Genomic DNA, 7,114 nt, shown 5'->3' with positions numbered 1-7,114 from the left:
GGGAATATAGTCAATAATATTCTAATAACTATGTATGGTAACAGATGGGTACTGGAAATATTGGGAGATCACTTTGTAAAGTGTATGAGAGTCTTATCACTAAGTTGTGCACCTGAAACTAATTCAAAACATAATGTTAAATGTACACTGTAATTGGGAAATAAAATATTTTTTAAAAAGTCTTAGTATTCACACATTTGTATAGTAGTCTCCCCTTGGGTAAGAAAGCTAGATGTGGTAATGTTCCAATGAATAGAATACAACAAAAGTGATAAAATGTCATTTCCATAATTATGTGTGACTGTGACTATCTTGCCAGCATTCTCTCACTTATGATTCCTTGACTTATTTGCTTTGATGTTTAAGAGGCTTATGTGGCAGGAAACAGAGTGTGACCTCCAGCCAGCCATGGGTAAGAAACTGAGACCTTCAATCCGACAGCCTTCAAGATACTGAATCCAGAAAACACCAGGAGTCCAACCTTGAGATACAGCTACAGCTCTAATTGATACCTTGATTGCAACTTTGGAAGAGTATCTGAAGCAGGCACCCAGAGAGGTTGTGCCTGGATTTCTGATGCACAGAAATATGTGTGTGCTGTTTTAAGCTGCTAAGTTTTTAGGTAATTGTTATGTGATAGATAACAAATACATTACTATATTTAAAGAAATAAAAGACAAACATGAAAAATACATGTGTATATTTAAAAAACTATACAAAACAACCTATATTTTTAGAAAAGTACCAAGTAAATCTCTCTGCAAGTAAAAAATTCAATAATAAAAAATATAGAATAAGTCGGGGGATGGGCTTTGCAGCAGATTGACACGGCGGAAGAGAGAATTTAAAAAATTGAAGGTACTGTATATTTGAAATAATGACCCAAAATACAACATGGAAAAACAGAGATGAAAAATTTTAAAAAGGAGGAGAAAGAAAAGTTGACTAAAGTACAGTCAACATTTTAAAACTCTCTTGTTGAGAATTATCCAGTCATGATGAAAAACACCAACCGAAGTTTCAAGAAGAACATTAGTGAAAAAATTGGTGAATCTGTCAAGAGTTGGTAGTTTACTGTTACTATTTTTTAATTTTGATTTAATTTAATTTTCTTTATTTTTTTAAGTGAGAGTAGGGCAGATAGAGAGACAGACTCCCACATGCATCCCAACCGAGATTAAACTAGCAATTCCTGTTTAAGGCCAATGCTGAAACAACCGAGCTATCCTCAGCAACTGAGGCCAACATTCAGAGCAATCAAGCCACCCGCTTTTTGGGTTATCTGTTCATTTACCAGTATAAGCTGTTGTTGCTGTTTTTTAATAAAATAGTTTATAGCCTGACCAGGAGGTGGGAGCAGTGGATAGAGCGTTGGACTGGGATGTGGAGGACTCAGGTTTGAGATTCTGAGGTCGCCAGCTTGAGCAAAAAGCTCCCCAGCTTGGACCCAAGATCACTGGCTTGAGCCCAAGGGGTCCCTCGGTCTGCTGTAGTCCCCCGGTCAAGGCACATATGAGAAAGCAATCAATGAACATCTAAGGTGTCACAAAGAAAAACTAATGATTTATGCTTCTCATCTCTCTCTGTTCCTGTCTGTCTGTCTCTATCTATCCCTTTGACTCTCTCTCTCTCTCTGTCTCTGTAAAAAAAATAAAAATAAAAAAATAGAAAAAAAAGTTTATAGTAGTGATAACATTTCAGTTTCTAATTATAGCAGAAAAGAAAGAGGTGAGTGTGTGTGTGTGTATGTCTGTGTGTGTGTGTGTGAGTGTGTGTTAGGAGTAGATGTTGTGAATACTTTTAAAAACCCCTGAAAAATGTTGGAGAGAGAGACATTTACTAAGTATTACTTCATATAGAGTAAGGAGGGTTTGCAGGTAATTAGAGCAGTGGGTAGAGTACATTGGAAATCATTACTGCTTATTCCAGTTCCTCTGCCATCAGTATACTAGAAATGTGTTTCCTTATAATTCACCCTTCAGCTCAGGAGCCTGACTTCTTGGACACATGATAAACCAGTGTCACTGAGGCCATAACATCTTTCATAGGGATGATGAAGCAATGATTAAGAGGCAATGATTAAGCCATTAGATCATGACAGATCAAAATCCCAGAGTGTAGGTGATGTAAAAAAAATTATATCTTTTACTTCCTTGGGCTGTTTATATAACTCAACTTTGTTCATTTTGCACCTCATTTCCAAATAAATTTAAGGCAGAATGAGGTTTAAATACATTATCAGCTACTTGCATAAATTGTCCCAAAGGTATTTTATTCAATTTTTTTCCCTTGAAGCTAGAATGCCAATCAGCTATGTCATAATTTATTATCAAAACACTAAGCTCTGATTATTCTGTCAGAATTGTAATTAAGAATGTTTTAATATCTTTAAAAATTCACATTCAAGTAATTTTAATATTAAAATCAAAAGGGTACATTTTAAAAACTTCCCAAACTCCCTGCCTCTCAGTAATATACAATAGTCTTTCCCCCCAAATTTGAAACATCAAGTATGGATTTAATGAATGAGTACAACTAGTTTTAATCCTAGAATTCAGAAGAAAAAATACTGTAGCTTCATTTGATTTTTTTCTTTGATCTTCTCTTCCTATCTACTTCAGATACTGCCAGCCTGATCATACCATTGCACTCTTATATTTTCTGAGCTAATGGCCATTAAGTGCAGATTTCTAATGAAAATTACTCATTAACTATAGATAAGAAATCATGTTAGTATAGATTTTAATTATCTCTTTAAAACTCCCTTTACACATGGATAACAGGTAAATTTCATAGAACAAACTGTGAGCATGGTTTAACCAAGTGAATTATTCTCTTTTCTTCTCTTAGAAACTGGTAACAGTCAATGAATTGCCACCATTAATAGAGAATAAATTAGAATCAAATTAGAATACTTTCATTAGAGTGGGTACATTACTATCTCTCCCGTATAGTTTTTTTAAGAGTAATCCAGTGGACTAAACCTGGGGTTCATAAATGTTCTTAAGGATTCTGTATTTCTTGGGGAAGTGTCACCCTGAATGCCTAGCACCCCAACAATTTCACTGGCTCAACAGAGCTAAGTGGAAACTTCTTTATTCTATTTTATTATTTTTAATTAATTAATTAATTTAGATGTTAAATTTAATGGGGTGATATTTGTCAGTAAGAATACATAGATTTTAGGTAAACATCTCTATAGTATTTGAATTGTTGATTGCGTTGTATGCTCATCACCCAAAGTCAAATCATTTTTCATCATTGTATATTTATTTATTTGTCCCCTTTTTTCTTCTCCCTCTGGTTCCCCTCCCCCTAGTAATTACTTCACTTTTGTCTGTGTCCATGAGTCTGTTTTATTTTCATTACACTTAGACCTAATTCGAAATGCAATTTCTATGTATTCATACATACATATTATGCATATACACACAGAGATTTAATGCTCTTCGTTACTTTAGTTCTCTTGTTTTGTTTCAGTACGGGACTAGGGGCAGAGGCTCATGTGGAGTACATTTAATCTGAAATTAACTATAGGAACTGGCTTTCAAAAGACAAGATATTGGGGGTGATGTTTTAGAGAATATGGCACCAGTGGTAAACTTGTAATGTTACACCCATGCTGATCCTGCTGAACTGTATGTATAAAATACTACATATATTCTGGGAACCGAGTTAGTCAGCATCTCAGACACTGGAATGTCAGCTGTAAGAGAGGCTGTGTCTTCCACCTACACAGCTACTGCCCACTCAAGGCAGACAATGCAACCCATTGACAAAGCAGGGTGCTGGCTTGTCTTCATTTGGATTGTTATTAATCCACAGGATTGTAACACTGCCCTAATGAATCTTCTGGTTCATTCTTGCCTCAAATCCAGTCTGTTCTCCATAGTCAGGTCAGGGTAATGTTTCTAAAATATTAATTGAATCAGTCACATCTCTGTGTAAAAATCTCTAAAAAATGTTTTTACTATTTTTGCAGTAAAACCCAAACTCCTTTCCTGCCCTTGTGTAGGCTGGCTTCTGAATTTGTCACTCTCCTTTTTGCCCCTCTGCCCCTTCCTCACACTGGTCCAGACACACTGTCTTCTTTCAGTCTCTTACATCCTCTAAGCTTCTCTCTATCTCGAAGCCATGCATATGCTGTTCCTTCCACATGACATTCTCTTCCCCCACTTTGAATGGCTCACTCCTGCTTGTCTTCTGGATCTCAGCTTACTTATCACTTCTTCAGAAAGACCTTTCCCAACTATTTAATCTAAATTAGGTTTGCCACCGGCAGTACTGCCTTTCCCTTCCATGGTTCATAACTTTAGTTTCTTTTCTGGCTCTTTTAATGGTACTTAACACACTCACATAATTTTATTTGGTTGTTTGATCTCCTTTCTTGAGTCCTGATGGCAGTTTAATGTGACACCAAAATCTAGAACTACCCAACTATAGCTTTAACTTCACTCCATTTATCCTCATAGATAAGATTTATTAAGATATGGATTAAGGGAATTCCCCCACAACAGACTCCAGTACAAAACACAGCCCCCATTCCTCCATCCATCACCATAAATGCTAATGCACACTCAAATTTCCGTAGTAAGTTATTTTGAATATTCTCTTACTGCAATGTCCCATAGATTCCCATGCTTTCTTTCTTGCTATGACAATCAATCTGACTTATTTCACTACAGGTGTAGCTGGTTGCCTGTGGCTGATGGGCATTGACAGACTTTTCCTCCTCCTTCATCTGATCTTAGGTGCAAAGGAGAGGAGGGTGCTGGTACAAGTGCTGCAGATGATAGGGGTTCTGAGCTACCTGCTCATGCAGTTGACCAAGCTCTGGTCCTGCCTGGGCCCAAATGTGGTGTACCATTTTCATCATTTGCTTAACTAATGTTGGGCTGACTTCATAAATTGGAAGAACTGAAATAACCCAGCTAATGATGGGCAGTTATAAACACATGTTCACTTAGTGCTCAAGGCCAAGTGTTCTGCTGCTACCAAGAACCAGTAACACACCAGGAACTATTTTACTAAAAGATATATTATTTTGTTCCCTGTAGATCAGTGGTAGTCAACCTGGTCCCTACCACCCACTAGTGGGCATTCCAGCTTTCATGGTGGATGGTGGTGGAGCAACCAAAGTATAAATAAAAAGATAGATTTAACTATAGTAAGTTATTTTATAAAGATTTATTCTGCCAAACTTAGCGAAAGTCTGACATAAAGTACTTGGTAAGTAATTATTATTATATGCTTTAACTTGCTGTAACTCTGCTTTATACTTTTTATAAAGTAAAGTTACTTCCCTACTTTATAAATCACAATTACTGTGGAGCCAGTGGGCGGTTAGAAAATTTTACTACTTACAGAGATACAAAAGTGGGCGGTAGGTATAAAAAGGTTGACTACCCCTGCCTTAGATGGTATTAAATTTCTCCAGAATATAAGGGTCTGCATTGTGATTTCCCCTCTGGGGCCTGCCAGAAATTCCATGTTGTGTCTTTTCCCACCAGACACCTTAAGTCTTCCCTGTCACCCAGTATGTGATCCAAAACACTATTCCTAGCAACAGAAGGTGCTTTCAGAACCCAAAGGGAGCTATCCATCTCTTTGCTTCCTTCTTTGTGTTAGGGGATATAAAATGCTGCATTTTTTTTCTTTTTCTTTTCCTTTTTTTTAATTTTTTTTAAATTTTTTTATTTCAGAAGGCAATTCTATTAAACTCCTGACCACTGGATCCCTAAAGACTTCACTAAAGTCTCAGGATTTTAACTTGCAGGATTTGTAACCCATCCTCTGGCGCACGTATTTTACAAGTTTGTTAGCAAGGCGTCCTTGTTTGTCCTGCCTGATCAGTATGTTATTCTGTGGGTTGACCAGGCAGCTAAGATATCTTTAGTCTATATTGTGATGAAGAGCAGGAGAGCTGACCTAGTCCTGAGGCAAAGTTATAAATAAATATTTACATATCTCATGCAAATGTAAACTGTTTATGAGCCTCTTTTATATTTAGAATAGACAAGGATACATTTGCTAAATCAATGGATGCATATCATGTACCTACCTGAGACCTTGTTAACCTGTTCCAGCAAAGATATTACCTCTGGCATAGCAGTTGCAATCAGGGATTTGGTTGAGCTTTCTCTAGTCTACAATCTGTTTTAAACATCCAAGATCTGCAGGAGTCACATTAAGAAATTAAGAAAAAATACAGTAAGAATGTCTCCCCTCCACCCCATGATTGATGTTTTTTAGCTGTTAAATACTGTAACTAATCACAATGCTTCCAGGAATGTGATATTACTTTTTATTTATTCACTTGACCAAGTGAGTAGAGGGCAGTTTGAGAGTTTTCTGCTTGGACCTTTCCACTTTAATAGTTTTTACTCCCCAAGCCAAAAACTCTAACTGCCAAGTACAGGTTTTTCCTGCTATCCAAAAGCTGAGCATTCCTATGAAGACTTTCCTGAGTTGAAATAGCATAAATCAAAGAAGCTATTACTATTAATTTACATGGAAACATTTCTGACTGTTCCCAGACCCAAAAAAGACCCTCCCAAGTCATACCAAATACATTTAATTTACACTAAGTGTAACACTGTATAAGTTCTCTTATTAGACTTTTCTGATACTTTCAGATACATCTTGCTAACAGATTCACAGAATAAATTGAAGTAGAGCAAAGATGCTCACAGACATATTTCAAAGCTATGGCAGCATGATGTTGAGATGCTGAACGTAGTTCCCAGTGAAGAAGCCACTCTTGCGCTCTTGCTGCTTGGTGGGCACTGCCTCTATAACAGCTCACTGTGAAACAAATGGACCCCATTTCTGCTTTTTTGTTGTTGTTGTTCCTCTTTGGATTTCTTTCTGTTAGTAAAACAAGTACTAATGTAGAACTTTTGTAAAAGCAAACTGGGTAATGCATACTTTTCAAAAGCAGGGGATACCTGTATATTAATTTCTTTTTTTTTTCTGTGAGAGAAGGGGAGGCAGAGACAGACTCCCACATGTGCCCCAACCAGAATCCACCTGGCTAGCCCACTAGAGGGTGATGCTCTGCCCATCTGAGGCTTTGCTCCATTGCCCAGCAACTGAGCTCTTCTTAGCACTTGAG

This window comes from Saccopteryx leptura, chromosome 8 (assembly GCF_036850995.1).
Source record: "Saccopteryx leptura isolate mSacLep1 chromosome 8, mSacLep1_pri_phased_curated, whole genome shotgun sequence".
Classification (NCBI taxonomy): Eukaryota; Metazoa; Chordata; class Mammalia; order Chiroptera; family Emballonuridae; genus Saccopteryx; species Saccopteryx leptura.
The sequence above is the reverse complement of the archived record's forward strand: the minus strand, read 5'-3'. Positions refer to the sequence as shown.